This window comes from Nycticebus coucang, chromosome 10 (assembly GCF_027406575.1).
Source record: "Nycticebus coucang isolate mNycCou1 chromosome 10, mNycCou1.pri, whole genome shotgun sequence".
Classification (NCBI taxonomy): domain Eukaryota; kingdom Metazoa; phylum Chordata; class Mammalia; order Primates; family Lorisidae; genus Nycticebus; species Nycticebus coucang.
In genome coordinates this window covers 18,095,745-18,114,409 of record NC_069789.1, presented here as the reverse complement: position 1 = coordinate 18,114,409, position 18,665 = coordinate 18,095,745, and the positions used below count along the sequence as shown (strand labels likewise).

Here is an 18,665-nt window from a genome sequence, read left to right as displayed (position 1 = left end):
TGTTCATCAGGAACATTGTGACAAGGGCAGGCTGCATGTGAACTGGGCCTCTGGGAAAGTCAGAAACTCTCCCAGACTTTCAAAAACACGCACAACTGTTTACTCTGTGTGATCCATTATGGGTATTTTTTAAAGTGCTGACAATCTTGGGTTAAGGGCTTAGGATATTTCAATTATTTTAGTTTGCAAAACACAAGGATGGGAAAATGGGAGAGGAAGAGAATTGTGGCTTATGTCATTATTGCAAGTGTCCATATTTGATTATTATGTACTAACATGTATTACATTCCTGTATTAAGGAACACATCACAGAGCTAGGTTCCTTCTCACCTATTAGGTAGAGGACAGTGCAGCTGCAGCAGAAAGACCCACCTCAGTGACAACCCACTGAACCCACTGACCAGGATCTGCTAAGTGCCACAGTCATTGCTGTAGTGGTCAAAATGCTGGAGGAGGCAAAGTTCTTTTTCTTGTGACCTTACAGAACAATGCAGAAGACAATGAAACAATAAGTGTGAGATGTACAGTGACAAAGTGTTATGAAGGGTCCTGTGTCTTTCCCAGGCACCCCCAGAAAAAGTCCCTTCATGACTCCTTCAGGAGGACTTTGGTCATAACTCTCGCAGAGCATCCACAACATATAGGGACCTACATGAGTGACACGGTGAGGTCCTGAAGAGCAGGGCCTTGTGTCCCGTGCATTTTTACATTCTCAGAACCTAGCCCGGTCTGGAACATCACAGGGTCTCCATAAATGTTTGTTGAACAAATACTTGACAATATTATAAATACTGGTAACGGGGACAACAGGGAAACTTGTGTAAAGCTGGATCACTCAGGAATTTTACCAGGTTATGGGATTGCTTTCTGTCATGTTTGATTATACCTATTCCCATTTATTATGCCAATATCTTAAAAAGAGATCGCGCAATGTGTACCTGCTTTTAGATCACAGAGAAATAGTGTGGGAGGGACCGCCTCTATTTAACTTTCAACAGGGCTGTGTTCTAGGAGGTGTTTGTGATAGAGAAGTAGAGATAACATTCTCTGCTCAGAAGAAGGCTGCCTCTAGAAGAGGAGGGACTGAAAGCTTGATCCAGCCTCCCAAACCAGCTGTAAAGTCTGACAAAAGCCTGCTTGGGAAATCCTACGGCATGGCTGGAAGGTAAGTTGGAGGCGACCAACTTACCTCTATATTGATTTATTCCTGCTTGTAGGTGACTCCCACTTAAATACCATTTAAGCAGAGCCAACTCTAGTCTATCTTAAAAGATTCTTCTGGGACCCTCTACTTTGCTAGCATCCAATTCAGTGTCAAGCAATTTACAATAGCTTCATTTAATGCTCACAAGTGACCAACATTACCTAGGACAGTAGACAAGTTGGGCATAAAAAGTTCATCTCTTCTTGTCGAGAGAAAGATTCAAGAGCTTTTCTCCGTTAGGCAGAGAGTGGCCTGGAAGGCAGGGAAGAAGGGGTGAGCGCCGGGACGGCATGCCTCTCCCCGCCTCCCTCCCGGCTGCCGACAGGGCTTTCCTCAGCAGCATTTCCTGTACGCCGGCAGCACCCTCACCCTGTCCTCTTCTTAACATTTAATTTCCCTAGTGTTTCTCCACGCACCCCCACGCGGCAAATCCCGGGTGTGGGGGCACCTGCCGCGGCGGCCCGGCCGCCCTCAGAAGGCTTCACTTCCGAGTGCGGCCGCAGTCCGCGCCGTCGCGGGCCCGGCGTCTCTGCGGCGTCCTGGGACTGTGCTAGTCGCCCGCCCGGCGACACTCAGGCTCCCGAGGCACAGGGACCGGAGCACGCGCCGACGCGTCAGTTCCCAAGTCGGGCGAGCGCAGGGCCAGGGTGGGGTCGCGTCTGCGCCAGGGGCAGCTAGGAGCCAGATTCGGGATTTTTAAAGTTACGCCTCTGAGGAGTGAAAGCCAGTCCGGAGGAGAACGGCGACGGCTCTCCAGACGCCGGGGTCAAGGTAGGCTACCCCGCGCTCCAGCGATTCCGGGGACAGCACACTGCAGCCCGCATACCCTTCGCAGGAAGGGTGCCGGAGGCCCTCCCGCACGCACCGCTCCAGCGCGTCCCGGGGCCTGGGAACCGCGCACCGGCAGCGCCCAGAGCCGGGCGGCCGGCGGGATGGACGGCGCCCGCGCCCAATCGCGGGGCGGGGCCGAGGAGGCCTGCAGGAAGCGACCAATGGGAGGCCGCAGAGCGGGCGGGGGGCGGTGCCGCCGGGCGGGCAGGCGGCGGCGTCGGGAGCCGGCGCGGCAGACTGGGAGCCCGGGAGGAGCCGGCGGAGCGAGAGGAGGAGGAGGACGGAGGAGGAGCGCTGCGCCTCCGCTGTCCGCCTGACCGCAGGCCGAGAGCTCCAGCTGCAACTGGCGGGTCCGGGGCGCCTCCGCCGGAGCCCGGCGCGGGGAGAGTCCGGGCCGATGGGCAGCGCGGGGCAGCGGCGGGTGGCCAGGCGGCGGCCCCGGTACGCGCCGCCCGGCGCGCGCGGGCTGTAGCAGGTCCCGGCGGACCGCGTTTCCGAGGTGCGTGTCTGGGGAGCGGACTGGGAGCGAGGGAAGGGTCGGCTCGAGGTAGCTTGGACGGGTGAGGACTGTCCTTGAGGGGAAGGGGCTGCCTTCCGCGGGCGCCCGGGGGGCTGAGGACTCCGGGGGGTGCGAGGGGCGCGGCGCGGGGTCCGGCTGGCGTGTGCGCGGCGCTCCCGAGCTCTGGGAGGAAGAACAGCCGCCTCCGCTCGCTGTTCTCTCCAAGTTATCGATCGGCCGAAAGGTTATCCGTGCCCTGGTGACGCGGGCGCTGAGGAGGACCCCCTCCAGGCGCCCGGGACTCCGCTCTTCCTGGCGTTCGGAGAAGGGGCTCGCCATGCCCGACGCGGTTTCCCCGGCGCTCCGGCGGGCCAAGGCGGCGAACTTGCGGCGGGCTCATTCCCCGGGAAGGGTGCGCCCCCGTGCGTGCCCTCGCCCGACCGCCCCGTCTTTGTAAGACCCCGGGCAGCCGCGAGCGCCCTGCTCACTCGGCACGACCTTTCTTTCCACTTTCGCCGCCCGCTGGTGCCGCGCTTGGTCCTCTGCTCCTGGGCCTCTTCAGGGCACATCAGCAAGGGCAGTTCGACCACGTCCAGGGAGTAGCCTCAGGAGCACCTACAGATTAATTTTCAGTCCTGCCGCAAACCCAAAGAATCAATTTAAGGCTCATCATTCACAAGCGAGAGCCGAGGCTTGTGGGGAAGAGAGAACAACTTGGCATTATCCCTCTGGGAGATATTTGTCGTCATTAACCCGCTTCAGTTAAATTAATTCAGCCCGAGATGACGCTAGTTTGAGTGTTGGAAAAGCAAGTGCATCGGTCACGGAATTGTGCTCACCAGAATGTCATTTTGGTTTAAGTAACATTTTAGACGTTTTGGGTCTTGGTTAGATTTAGACTTGATTTCGACAAGGATGACTTTAAAAAAAATAAAACCAGAAAAATAAACTAACTCCCGACCCCCAAAGAATCTTGGTGATTCTCACGGGTTTGCTCAGTTAAGTTCAAAACAGTCGCGCAGATTTTTCTTTTCTTTGACTCTTTTGTCTGCAGTTTCCATTTCTAAACCCAAACACTAGATGGCTTTCTTATGACAGACATTTAGTAAACTGCCAGTTTGAGTTGCCTATGTTTGCAGTCTAGGTCGTATTAATAATAATTCTAGTCTTACAATTAGTTATTGAAGAAAAAAAATTCTCCAAAACTTGTTTCTTTTGAAATATATCATTTTTCTTAGAAAAGTTATACAAATGAGTATTTTTGCAGATATCAAAAGGTGGACCATTATTATTTCTGGCATTCCTAAAGGCGGATTTCAAAAGACAACTTGGTTGTATTTAGTCACCTATTTAAGAATGTCTGCTTCAAGTTTGGGCTTATTTGAAGAATTCGGAGTTCTGTGAACTTCCTAAGCCTGTTTAGATAACATTTCCACATACAAGATGTTTTCTGCTTGATTGAGTTTCAGAGAGGTGTGGAAATATCATTCATGGAAATGTGCGCTCCCTTTTTTGTGGGGGGGGGGAGTTTGGGGCACACATCACATTGATTGTTTCTACAGATGCCATTGATCATTGGGGAAGAGTCCATCTGCAGGATTCATACCAGGGATGTCTTTACTTCCTTCCCCCACGTGGTATTTGATTTTTCATTTCAAAGCACACCCCTTTTATGACAAGCACAATAGCTTGTAGTTGACTGTTTCAGCAGCAGCAAGTTCCCAATTATGTTTTTAAGTACTTTTTTCTAAAGCAAGAAGGTAACAGCCTGTCCAAGACTTGCCTAGATAGGCAAATTTATATATAAGCTGGCGAAATATCTTGAATGATCTTTATAGCTCTCCTTTATTGTGTGCCTAGCTTAGCTTAATCTATGACATGTTCCATTTGTTTGTTCTAAATTAGAGTGTATTCACAAATAGCTGAAAGAAAATGAAAAAAAGAAAATTACCAAGCAAACATCTGGGAAGTAAGAACTGAAATCAGAAACAGCTTTTATCAGTACCCACATGCTACCTATAGATGGGGTGAAATGAACTTGAATAAGAAGCAGTGTAAAGCACTTGGTCAGGAAAATAGAGCAAGCGCTTCATCACAGGTATGGGGGTGGAGCTTCTGGCTTTGGCATATGGGCCTCATTTTACGCAGTTGCTTTAAGTATATATTTTTCATAAAAGGCTTTTTAAGGTTCTACGTCTTGGATTTTCTCAAAGAGCTTTAATTTTATGTAACTCTTATTCTAAAAGAATTTCAGATCATTAGAAGTGGCTTTTGTGCTTATTGTATAATAGTCAAAGCTATGCAATACAAAATTCATTTTTCCCTCAAGACTGGAATAGTACTTTGAAGGGTTCCTTAATACTTGAACTTACTAAACACCTGTCCACCTGGGGATCTTTTTACCTGAGGCAAAAGGGAAGTAGATTATTCACTTTGAAGTGAAATAATCTATTTCTGAAAGTGAGTTAGTGAACTCTTCCCTAAAAGGGCATTTGTTTGGTAATTGAAACTGGTTCAAAAGTACTAAGTTTGGGCATTAAAACTAGTTTAATTGTGTTTATGTTTACTGCATACATTGCAAAGAACTGTGTATTTATGTGAATACAGCTCTTTACCCCCAGCCAAAATTGGTAAATGCAGGGTTATTTTTTGAGATTGAGGAAGGCATGGAATTTTTGAACTGCTGATCGACTTAACGGTGATGGTTTAGGATTACAAATCCTTTCAAAGACATGCTGTATTTAAGAAAATTTAAACTGTTATTGGTAACCGAAAAGCCAAGATTTTTTCCTGTTTTGAACTTGAATGAAATATAAAGTACAGTCCTAAATTATGCAATGAACTGTCTTGTTTTTTTTTTCTTTTTTTTCATTTTTCTTTCCTTTCCTTTTTTTTTTTTTTTTTTACTTCTATTAATGTACTTAATTTCCTTGCAGGGTGAGAGCAGAAAGAGTATAGGGAAAGGAACCTTGAGCTTCCTGTCTCTACCATCTGTCACAAATGAGTTTGGATAAAGTAATTCCATGATAATTTTTGGCAACAAGATTGTAGGTTTTTTTTAACATTCAAAATAAATGTATTAGAGGAATGAAAATGCCTGTCTGGGATAGTTTATATTTTTCATGATTATGTCTTTTCTTTGTCTTTGGTGTATAGTTTGTGAACACTCCTGAGGGTTATAGCTGGTTGGTTTACCTTGAACTCAGTATTCAGAAATTGCTTTTCTGTTCCAATTGATGTTTAGCTGTGACTCCTTCTAAAGGAGGGCTAACAGTATAATAGGAATTTAAAAATCACACAACTTCAGATACAGATTATTTTGGTCTTTTTGGAAAATGATTTATAAAATTTGGTTTCAAAGAACAGTAATAGAGAAGGGAGCCAGATTCGACTTGCTGTAAAGGTTCTGTTTCCCCAGAGATTTCATATTTAGTGTAACTCAATTCCCTGATAATGTCTTTTTTCACCATGTGTGACACTATATAACCATTGGATAGTAGGAAAGAAGAAAATATGCAGAAGGTTGAGTCTACCTGTCGCAGTGTCTCTGGACCAGAAAGGACCTTAAAGGTTACCTTTTCATGTTGTTTTCTATACTTTTTGTTTTCACCAACCTGTAAAATTTAAAAGAAAAATTTAAGGATTGTCAGATTTGTCGGCATTTAATGTTATTAAGTAAAGTAGAAATTAACAACAGCAGTTACTCTCTATTGTTAATGCATTTCATCAAGATACATTAATACACTGAAAAAAACCATGAAGAAGGGGAAGGATATATATGATTTCAGACTAAAGAGAGTTCTTCCCAGCCAAAGAAGACGTAGGTTAAAAATTACCACACACATGCACATATACCCATCCATACACAAGCACTTTTTCCTTTTGCATGGATCATTGAAAACTTCACTAAGGACCAGAGTTTGGAAGTCACTGAGCCCCCCCATCCCCAGCTAACCTTTTTGTGATACTTGGGTCTCTTCATATAATCTCTGTAAGTAGTTTTGCAGCAATACCTAACACTGCAAGTAAAGGGTAGAGATTACCACCTTTTAGATTGTTTTGAATACTAGAAAAGTTCTTGACTTATAGAGCTGAAATGTAATTCAACCCTGTGTATTCCAGTGCTACTCCCTTGGTGCCCTACAGAACAATCCTTCTCCAGAGGTATTTTCAGTTACTCAAGGAGCAGTACGTACCTGTAAAATCTGAGCCCTCCTGAGTTTTATTCTTGCAACTTGACCTGTAGGACACAGCAGGAGTGCACTTTGTAGGTTGTATATCCTACTTGGACTGATTTAGCCCAAGTCTGCATTCACTTTTTTGGTGGCCCTGCTTCTTTAGTCAGTTTGCTGTTCCCTAAAACCTCTGAGCCCATAATCACATGTTGCCATTAAGACATGTCTTCCTATCTTGTACTGAATGTGACTGTAAAACCTAACATTTATTGTTTTGCTCTATTTTAGCTGGTTCTTCCCATTGTGCTTTTGGAATTTGATTATTTTTTTTTAGCACCTTTGCCTGTCCTCCCAAAGAAATGCTGCCTGCACATTAGAGTGTACTGTCTGTATCTTCACCTAAGTCACGGATGAAATTGTTAAGGTGGTTGACGGTCACAGTAGTATCTCTGGAAGCTTCCTTCAAGTGACACTCTTGGTTACAGTTTAGTTCTAACGCACTTAATTTCTTACAACTAGCCTATATATGTCCACTGTTCCACACTGATTTCCTGAAAGAGCCTGTCAGACCTCCTTTGCTGGTTCTGCTGACCAGGTTATTCTGAGTAATAAATGAGTTCATTTTTTAGTGTGTTTCTAATAAGTAGGACCATATTCTGCATATAGTTGGTGATTAAGAAATAAGTTATGACTGACTAACTGGATGATGGAGAAACTAAGGCCACACTGTGACCTGTGACCTCTGGAGACTTAGGCACTGAGAAGATCATAGGAAAAATCGAAATGTTGTTGGACTTTTTAAAAATTCATTTTTTAGTCTGGTACTATCTTAACATTGAATTGCTTCCAGATAGTGCAAAAGAAAACTACATTTTTTTTCTGTTTTCCCAGTGTTTTAATTTGATACACTTCTCTTCCTATTTCATTAATTTAGCCATAAGAGGCATCTTGAACTCTGCGTATTAGATTACTCCATGTAATTTTTGCATGTTTGCTAAATCTGCTGAGAAAAATCTCCATTTAGTTGAGCTGTTCATGGGATCAGAGCAGTCTAAAAGGCTATTTAGTTGTATATTCTATTATTCTTAAGTAAAAAAAGACTCTAGGTAAAGAGCCAATGTTAAAACTTGTTACTGCAGAAAGTAAGAACTCTTTGGGAAAATAAGCATTACACTTGCTGAGATGGACTCTTGGGTGGGGTAGTAAGAAGATTTCTGACAGATGCTTAGGGCATGGTGTGCTGTATAGTGAGCACAAGGATTGCTTTTGCTGTCTTCTGGCGGGGTTTTGGATGACACATTTGTTTTTTTGTTGAACAGTGGGCTTTCATGTGGTGTTTAGTAATAGCTCTGGGATACTGCCCTTTTGTATTGGAATTTCTAATAAGTAATTTAGAAACTAAAATTCCTCCAGGACAAATTTTACTATTTTGTGTGTTTAATGCCCTCATTCCAACATTTATCTGTCCATATGTATGCATATACATATATAAGTATGCATATTGATGTCCATATATGGACATTCTGTACATATACATGTTTACAGAATTGCTTATGGGTTACTTGTTTGGGGGTTACTTGAAGGGAGGGTCATGTAATGGCGATAATATTCTTGGAAAGCTTCTAATTGAACTTGGCTGTTTAAGAACCATGATACTATCCCATTTATCCATCACTTGTCCCAGGATCAGGGTAGAAGGACGTGGCTAATCATTTGCCCATCCAGCAACTTATAAATGAATAAGTAGTTTGCAAAGGTTGTCTGTATGTGGCTGGCTGCAGCATAGCACACAGCCACCCCTGCTGCAAAGCAGGCCTGGCTTTCCATAGGTTTTTTTTTTTTTTTTGCAATTTTTGGCGGGGACTTGGTTTGAACTTGCCACCTCCGGTATATGGGGCCGGTGCCCTAGTCACTGAGCCACAGGCGCCACCCGGCTTTCCATAGGTTAGTGAAACATACGGGCTAAGAGTGGATGAGAAGAGAGAGCTGCAAGCCTGCTTTCTCCTAAAGCCTCCAGCTAGACTAGAACTACCCATTCCCACCCACCCTCCTTTGCAATTTTAATCTTCAGCACTTACCAGGACCTGGTATGATACCGTGTCATGGCCATCTTCTTTCACTGCAGGGGAATGTAAGAGCACCAGACAGGCAGAGACATTGCTGGTTTACTACTGTATTCCTTGCACTTAGGTAGTTTTTGCCACATACGAGGCTCTCAGCAAACAAAGAAATGTTTTGGAGTTATGGGTTTGAATGTGAAAGAACTTCTTGTATCTTGGCTTCTATTGAACTCAATAATGTTGCCTAGAAGTTCCAATTGTTTCTGTTGCACATGATCTATTTGAACAACCAGTTGTATCTCATTTTAGATCTTTTCTGGGTCATTTGAAGTGACCTGTGATTACGCTCTGATAGGGAATTGGCAAGAATGTGGAAGTAGTTTCTGAAGAGGGTTTTAATAATTATCCATTTGTTACATCAAGATCTTTATAGCTCCATTCAAATAGGTGTGGTTCTGGGGAGTCTGGGCACCCTTGGGTATTCTCCTTTCATGAGAGAGTGTGGTTTACACCTTTCCCAGGTTTCAAAGTCTTGTCCCATTCATGACTGCACAGCCCTGTTTGAAGCCCATGAGGCTGCAGTTCACTTCAAAACCCTAGTTTGGTCTTATTAATAAAGATCACTAAAAAGAAATTATTTCTGAGTTGTGCAACTCTATCTGTAGTCCTTTATCTCTCAGTCCATTAGCAATGATGATTTTCTACAGGAAGTTATGATTTAAAAAACTCCATTAGTTTCATATAGTACATCATTTGTTGACTTACTAGTTTAAATTTGAGGTTGTGAAGTACATTGGTTTATTATTTATGCCTTAAATATAATAAATGTTCAGTAGCCATAGTCTTAATTTTAGGTGGTAAAAATCTTTTATCTTTGATGTCTAGTATTGTACTGTTTCCTATATTACATGAAATCAGGGAGATATCATTCTAACCTTGATTTGTTTATTTTAGTGCAGTAAGTCACACTATTATAAGAATTATCAGCAAGGCTAGGAGGTTAGCCTTTATAAATAATAGTATTGGATATCCAATTTATCAACCAATTTTGTTTATTTGAGCGTCATTTTAAGTTATTTGCTTGAATAATGGCTCAGTTTTCCCATTAAAAAAGTTTTAAATGATACAAATGAATGAAAGAGACTGATGTTTTTGACTAACGAACAGAATAAAGAATTAGGAAGAGCTATTCCTACAGGCAAATTAAAAAAGTTATTAATCTTTCATTTATGTTCTCTCAGAGATACTTAAGAATCTTTAAGGCAGATGCAAAAACTAAGGTTTAATGAGAGAAATTGTGGTTTTCTGAGTCCTAGTTCTTCTGTAGTAAGCTAAACCCAGGTCTCTTGACACCAACTGTAGTGCTCCTTCCTTGATCTGTGGCTGCCTCGTAAGGTACCGGTAGGTTTTAAGAAATCGATATACAAGAAATGAATGAAAAGAAAGGAAGGAATAAGGGGGAGGGGAAGAACGTTCTTGATGAATTATCTCACTCTCTCTGAAAGGGAAGTGGAGGCTGAGGGTTGGGCTAATGAGCTTCTTGTTCTAGTCTAAAAAATGCCCTGTTCTGTCAGCCAGTGGATTGTCTATTATTAACTAGAAATTTTGTAATTTACAGTGAGGTAGCAGTTCTGCTGATTGAATCAGGTTATATATTCTTTGTGGGGAAGCAAGTGGGTTCTTCTGTGATCATGCAGAGAACACTTTTTTAGTCCTTGAGTCTTTGCCAAGATTAAAAGAAGTGTAAGAGGAAAACAATTTTTGTTTTGCATTTGTACTTTGCTAGATTTGCATAATCTTTGTTTAAGCCAGTTGAATGTGACTCCCTAAATAAATTTCAGGCATTTAAATATTTAAAAGGATTCATCCACAGTACTTTACTCACCCAGAGAATAAGTGCTTACAACAAAGAAAATAACACCCTTGCAGATGTAGCCCATATAGACTTTGTTCACCTTGTCATTGAATTATAAAACATTAATAGCAAAGCTAGAATTTGAACATTCACGGAAATGCTTAGCTGGCTTGGTTCCAAAATATTGTTTCCCTGGTAAGGAAAGCAGGACAATTTGTTTAAAATTGGCAATAAGCCAGTCAGAATGGCTCTGACGCAATCATGCTGTAACTACTTTGCTCCAACTGCTAATTTTAGGGCAGTTAAATCTGGGTGATGTCTGATGGCTGCTGTCGCTGTGCGTCTGGTTATGTGGAGCTTTCTAAATTCATCCTCTTAGCTTGGCACTGTAACTCAGTTCTTTCTGAAATAAGCTGAGGAGCAGAGGGATGTTGAGTTGGTGCAGGATATGTGCATAGAATCAGGAGCAAGACACGTTCTAATCTTACTATTTTGTCATTCCAGGAGCAAATACTTATCACATCTGCACTTCCCATGCTGTAGCACCCTGGGAGGTGTGAGGAAGGAGGAGGGAAGTGTACATCTGGGTACCTCCCTTCATGGAGCTTGGTACTGACAATACCCACTTGTTTTCCTGGTCATTACTGTAAAAGAAAAAAACTATTTGGAACATTGTATAGAAGAGCAAAATAGATTTCCTTCTATTACAAAAAGACCTGGTGGCCTTGCTAACTCACTCAGCAGGATATGGGGCCACAACAACTTGAGGTCTTTTTAAACTCTGGCATTCTATTTTGTTGTTAACAGGGGTCACCCAAAAGTATGAGACCTCTGATGGTATGGACCTTGTCCTTTTATCCCTGTCCTCCAGCCCCAGGTCACAGTTAGCAAATAAACTGGCTCATAGAATTTTAGGTTTTAAAGGGAACCTTTGAGTGCTCTCTAATCAGACTTCCTCATGTTACCAATTCAGAATTATCAAAGAATAGTTTAATCACTAGGCCTATTGCATGGGTGCCTTATTAACTGACTAATTACAAGTTCACTGAAATGTTCTCCCAGATCTGATGGTCACATATATTAGGAAAAGATTTCCCGTGTAAATGAGGGTGTAGGATAGATGGGCAGTACAGCTTGTTTCAAATGAAAGACTCTTCGTAATAGTTGAGAGTAAGGTGCGTTTGCATAGTCAGGAAAACATTTGAGGAAGATAGAGCTTAAGTTAAGCTGTGGAAAATGGTTAGGATTTGAATTTTTGTTGAGGGACTCTTTTATGCAGGGGACACTCTAGGCTCTGTCTGGGAACAGCACATTCATATAAACCATTCCCTGTTGTTCATTTAACAGGGTAGTGTTTCTAAGAACTCGGTCTGCTTAAAATCAAACTCATCTCTTGGCTTGGTTTTACCACTCCAGAAATGGATTTTATTAACAAAACTAACATCAAAGGGAAGTATTTTTGAAGGGGTAATTATTAACTTGTCTTTCATGGAAGATAATCATTCTGATATTTTTTTTTTTTACCATAATTTGCTAAAGATTATAGAGTATGTTATAAACCAGAAGTAAAATTATTTTGGATACATCAGGGATATAAATGATAATTTGGTATAAAATTACTGAACCTGTTTTCAATTCTTTATCCAGAGAATATACACACAGTATTTATAAATGAGTTCACAACTTTCACATTTTCTTGAGGGAAAAGGTACAGAGTGGAATGCACAAACCTTAAGTATATTTTTCTGTGAGTTTTGACAAGTGCATACACCTGTGTAACCCATTCTTATCTTAGGATTTCAAATGTTCCTGCCGCTCAAGAAAGTTCTCTGATGCGACTGCCCAGTTTATCCCTCCAATCTCCATCCTCTTAACTTCATCGCCTTGGTCTCAGATGATCTTGTTCCTTTTTTTTGGCCATATATAAGTTTTGCTTGTTCTTGAATTTATGTAAATGGAATAATGCAGTATGCACTTTAAAGCTTTCTTTCACTCAGAATAATTTTATTGTTTACTTTGTCATATACTGTAAATTACATTGTCACATTGGGCTTGTTTTATTGCATCTTGATCACATTCCCTTTTCAGAGGTCATGTCCATTTGTCAAGTGATTTTAGGAGCTGTTTCTTCTAGATACTTGTGTATTTATCTTAAGTCACATCTCTACTTCCCCTTTCCCTCTAAGAGTGTGATTTTCCTATCAGATCTGGCCATTTCCCACTGCATCTCTCACGTGCTGCAAATCAGTGTGGTTGCTTTTGCTAGTTTGCTAACACTTGTTACAGTGCTGGCCCAGGCTGGCTGGCGGCATTGGGCTGAGCTAAGCTCCTTTGCTTCTGAGGAGATGGATCCTGATAATACTTGTTTTTTTTTCACATGGGCTATTAGGAAAACTTTAGGTGAAAGAAACGACATCTGTTTATCTTTATAAAACTGAATAATTATTTCTAGTCCAAATGCATTAATTATTAAAACTAAAATTTCTTGAGTTCAGTTTTATACTGTGTGGAGGGACTAAACTAAACCTAAAGAAACAGATTTTAAAATCATGTGTGCTAAAGATACTGTCCAGCAAAATAAAAACCTAGTTGACTTAAAAATAAAATTTAAGGCTTAATTGCTGCCCTGTTTATTATTTCCTCTATTACTTAAGTTCTGAATTGCTAAACCTCCCTTGCCATAAAACAAGCACTAGTAATTTTTTTTCAGCTGTCCTGGGTTAATGGTTGTTGTCCATATGGGCCGTGTTGGTTAGTTTAGGGTAGTTTTGTCTGCTTTAAAAGCTACTACCCACTCTCTGCACTGAGTGGTCTGCACTCAGGCTTGCTGAAAAGGTGAGGGGCACCCAGGAGCATCTGAAATCCTGGCCCAGAAGGGTCTCCATCATGTTGCTCTCATTCTGGTGATTTTATGACCTTACCTAACTTCACGAATGCTGGGGAATGTTGGATAGCTGGCCGTCTGTGGGCTTCCATTTTAGTCTTGTGGAATTAGCGTTGCCAGTTGTTTGGTTCTGCCTTGCCCCCTGGGTTTATGGGGCTTTGTTTGATGTTGGGTGTTGGACCTCTGTGTTTGGGGCTTCTCTGGGACTTGTCTCTTGACTGCAAAATAAAAGTCCTTGTGATCTGGGGCCCCTCATTGCTGTATTCTAATCCCAGGATATTTTGAGTAGATCACAGACATGTGCTGAGACTGAGGCACCTTCATCCTTGGCTTTGTGCCTTGTAGCTGCTTACTCTTTAAGTTTCTGCACCTGTAAATGGAAAAAAGTTCAAATTGCCTCATGGTATTAGAGAGAGGAGTCAGTGAGAAAAGCTGTCTGTCATACAGCAGGCACTCAGATGTATTCATTCACTTGTCAGATTCTGACAGGGTGCTCTTTTGTACCAGGCACAGTTTTAGAGAGTCAAGTTGTGGTGAGTATGCAGAGAGGGTGCTGGCCCTCCTGGTGCTTTCATTATGGAAATGGAGGTGGTTTTCTAATAATACTGCTCAAAGTAGTTTTTGTTTTTTGTGCTATTGGAGGTAGTTTAGTTCTGGGTGGAGGAAGGGAGGCTGAAGTCTAATCAACAATAAGATTACTGGCAGATTCTGTAACTTTGAAAGAAATGTTATTGCGGACATGGATCAGGGGATGTAATAAAAGACCTAGTCCCTGATTAAAATTCAGACTCACAATAGAAGGCTTAAGAGACAATTGGTGAATGGAATAATGGTAATCATTTATTCAGGAGCCCAGAGGGTTCCTTGGGAGCAAGCAAAAACCTTTCAAATGACTGCAGGGTTTTCCTCTGGCTTTCCTGTCATTCAAAGGACGTTGAGTCTAGGGCTCATCTCCTGTTCTGAGAGAGGCTGAGATGGGGTCAGGGGCAAATAGTAAGGATGCAGTTGTGCGTGTGATCCCCCCTCTAATGAGCTCGCATTACACTGCCTTAACCTGAAAGGACCCTGAGCGGACTGCGGGCTGGCACCTCGAAAGACGCTTGAAGCGCCGGTTCTGACCCACCTGTGCTTTGGAGACCAGTGCTTTCAGGGTGTGGAGATGGAGCGGGCCCCTTTTCTGTCTTGTGTTCTCTAGAATTATCCTGTGGGTTTCCAAGGATGTGTGGAATAATTCTGGTGATACCACACGTAAATATCCCTTCCAGAGGGTCACCTCCTGACATCCATAGTGTACCATGAACATGGGCTTACTTATTTCAGGTTTGAGGGAGATTTATGCTCATTTGCTCTACATTAAGAGATTGTATCTAGTTTTAGACTGAAATTTTCTTTTCTCTTGGAGGTGGGGAGTGTTCCTGTTCTTGAAAAGTTGCAAAAGAAGGAAAACTTAGTGATAGGGTTGCAGTAGTTACTTTTTACTATTGAATTAGAAGTCTGTGTGTGGGAACTCTTGGTTGAAATAAATGACACTTAAACAGGTTTTTTTACATTATGGGAATGGTTTTCATGTTAACAGGAGCATTATCGAGTTTTGATAATCTGAAAGTTATACATTCTTTTCCTTTCTGTTGCTATCTGCTCAGGGTATATCATTGATGGGTTATGCTGATTTGGCTAATTTTTGTCAATAATTTAAGCCTGGGAGGATTTGGGGAACCCTCCTGAGCAGGAAGAACGCAGCTGAGCATTCTTAAGCCTTTCATTTGGTTTGGGGGCAGTAGCTGCGGCTAAGCAGCTGCAGATGGTATGTTTTCAACTTATGCTGTGACAGTTTGGGAATTTTTTTAGATCGTTTTGTTTGTAATGAACAAAAGAGCTGTGTGGGATTTAATCAGCTAGATCAAGTGTATATAAATTCTGAGAATGGTGTTTCTACTCTATCTTAACTGAAACATTAAACTTTTGTGTAAGTGGGGGAGACTGGCCTGGTGATTGATGATGTCTGGTTAAACCCAACGTTAACATGCCTCTATCCTGTGTGTACTTTGACTTTCCATTAATGGGTAAACATTTACACTGGCCTTTACCCTTATAGCTCACTATTTCATCAGCCAAAATCCTTTATCTTTTATGCTTAGTTTGTGACGTGAAGTATCTGGCAGCCCCTGCACAGAGCGTGGGCCTGGGTTTTGCAAGGCATCAAGTTAGTTTGTTGGTCAGATAGTTTAATGGAAAGGAGAATCTTCTGTAAGAGGGTGAGGGTTTCTCAGAGTTCATGTCTTCATGGGAAGAGTGGGAGGAGATGCCAAAGAAATTGGAAATACACTAATAATCCTCACAGAAGTGGTTTTTACACAGCGCCCTCCCACTAACTGTTCTGTTTTTGTTGGACTCAGAATAAAGACCTGCTGGGCTGTGCCTCTAATCCTGTGGGCGATTCTTGCATTTTTGTGTTCAAAACCATCTTGGTTTCCTGTTGCTTAGATACTGGGTGTGTTCTGTGGGTTTAAAAGGCACGTAGCACCTGAGAGATCCCTAAATTGACATGGACTAATTTGACCTACATCAGAACTTGTTCTTGCTATTATATCCTTTTTTGTTTTGAATTATAACTTAAATGGAAATGAAATTCCTAAAAACTAGATCCTTCTAATCTTTATGGTAATATCTCTATTTTGTTCATAGCATTTAATTCATGCACTGTTGCTCTGAGTGCTGAGATTCCTAGTAATTTCTAGACTTGTTGGACACCTTTGGAGGGTGCGTAGAACATGAGTTAACATCTGAAGGTGGTCCCCTCAACTCTGCAATAAACGTGTTTTGCTAGAGACCACCTATAATATTGCTTTTTACTTATACAGCATTACCATCAGGATGACGTTTTCTAAAAATCCAATGTAAAGGGTCTTGTAAAGATACTAATATTCTCAATAATATCTTTTGGGATAGAGACATTGTGAAGTCCTTTTCTCACCTTTCCACCCATTCTGGATGAAAAACTGATGTATGTGCCAAAGGTCAGAGAGCCTGGGTGGCACTCAGGGGTTTAGGCTTGTTAAGCGCAGACAGGTGATCTCTTCAGCTCATCTTAGAAATGTGAGTTAAAGTTGCTGCCCGGGCCAATGTCTTCCTCCCCATTTTACTACGTTTATTCTGCTTCACATGCTGTCCGGCCCCTGCCCTGGGTTCTGATGAGTTCCCACTCAGAGATGCCTTTGACAGGGCGCTTCCTCCCCATGTTGAGGAAGGCTAAACTCTTAAGCTCCCCTAAAGGCCTCGTGTCAGGCTGTAGTGTCGTCATTGTTGCTGAGTTGTGTGTGTAAGAGGTGTGCTTATGTGCTTGTTTGTAAGACTTGGAGACAGATAGCTGAAAGCATGCAAATATTTTGCTACTTAATCAAGATCTCTTAGAATTCTGTATTTTACTTAAACAATAAACACTACAGAAATAAGTGAGGTATGTTTACTTCCATACATCTTCCATAGCACTGAGATTTTAGTCCTTACAGTGGTCCCAGACGTGTGGTGTGCAGCAGTGTTGGCCAGGCCCGCACCATGCCCTGCATAGCTGGGGAAGTCTCCTTGTGAGTTCAGTTCTCATCCAGCATCTTCTTCCATCCACATCAGCCAGCACAGCGCTGCTTGATGGCAGAGGATGAAGGAACTTGAGTTTCTTTAAATTTCTAGTCCCCCGCAGATTGGTACTTCCAAGAATGTAACAGATATTAATAAACACAGAGATAAGCAGTACAATGTTAAAAAGTGCAATTTTGATCATTAGGTTTAACAGACATCAAATTTCACTTCTTTAGATATAATGACAACAAATACAACATAGTAAGAAAAACATTTAAAGAATTCTATTGGGGCTGGGCATGGTGGCTCATTCCTATAGTCCTAGCACTGTAAGAGGCTGTGGCGAGAGGATCCTTTGAACCTAAAAGTTCAAAACTAACCAGAGCAAGAAGGAGATCTGGTCTCTACTAAAAATAGAAAAATGAGCTGGTGTTGTGGCAGGCACCTGTAGCCCCAGCTAAGGATTGCTTGAGCCCAGGAATTTGAGGTTGCTGTGAGCTAGGCTGAAGGCACAGCATTCTGGCCTGGGCAGCAGAATGAGACTCTGTCTCAAAAAAAAAAAAAAAAATTGTATTCCCTGAAAGTGTGCATGTCAGACATTTGTAAAGTGAGTTACAATTACTTTCATAACTTTTTGTTTTTCTGCAGTTGGAATCAAACAGAAGTTATGAGTAAGAGATTATTTCTCCATATTAAATAAGAAAATTTGAAGAAACACATGTGTATCAGTATTTAAAGATTTTTATGTAATTGAGCTTGCTTCTTTCCTGCTCGATAATTTATTTAACTCAGGGTTGAATTGGTAACACATGATTTATAGGAAATAATGGGTATATCTAAACATTTTTCTCTGCTTTAATAATACTCATAGTAGACAGACCCTTTCATGGAAGTACATTATAGAAATGGAAGAAGAGATTTTAAGGTGATTTCAGCAAGTTCAATATGTTCATTATAAACTTCCATCCCAAAAGTAAGCTAATGATAATTGTATTTCAGAATTTATCTTTGATGTGTCATTGGTGATTAGGTCCAACTGTTCATTCTGTAAAGTAATACTTAATATGTCTTTGATGAACAAAATGGATTCTGGATTTTGTGTTATTTTTGTATTGCAGTTGGCAATTAACTATAAAATCACAGTCATAATACTGTCCTAATGATCATAATTAGTCATGTGACTCACCATACAAGTTCAACAAGATCCATACTGGTCTATGTGTAGTTTGATGTGGTTGATTATCCTGAGTTACCTCTCAGAGAAACAAAATAAAATTGTGGAATACAGATTATTAGAAAAGATGGGTGTTATGGGTTAGCACTAGAGAACGTGTTTGGCTTTATGATGGTTGACCTATTGAGAGCAAGTAACCAGTGGATTGGGAACTCTTTGAAAGATTGATTTGGGAGCTGTGAACTTAAGATGGAGTAATGGAATCTCATAGTCCCTCTGCCTGGACGAGCCTGCCTAACACTTGGCCATTGTATCTGCTTTCCTGTGGGATATATTTCTGGCCCCTGTGCCTCAGCTTTCCTAGGAGGACTACCTCATATCTGTGGTACATGCATAGAGAGATGGGT

General features: G+C 41.8%; 1 protein-coding gene across 8 annotated transcripts in view; it reads left to right on the top strand.

Annotated features, from left to right (window-relative positions):
• Nucleotides 1–2,284: 2,284 nt before the first annotated feature.
• Nucleotides 2,285–18,665, top strand: part of SIPA1L2 (signal induced proliferation associated 1 like 2) — a 241,747-nt gene continuing 225,366 nt past the window's right edge. For all 8 annotated transcript variants that reach the window (XM_053605857.1, XM_053605858.1, XM_053605856.1 and 5 more), the window contains exon 1: nucleotides 2,285–2,534. The gene's annotated coding sequence lies outside the window, so the exon portion shown is untranslated. The remainder of the gene's footprint in view (nucleotides 2,535–18,665) is intronic.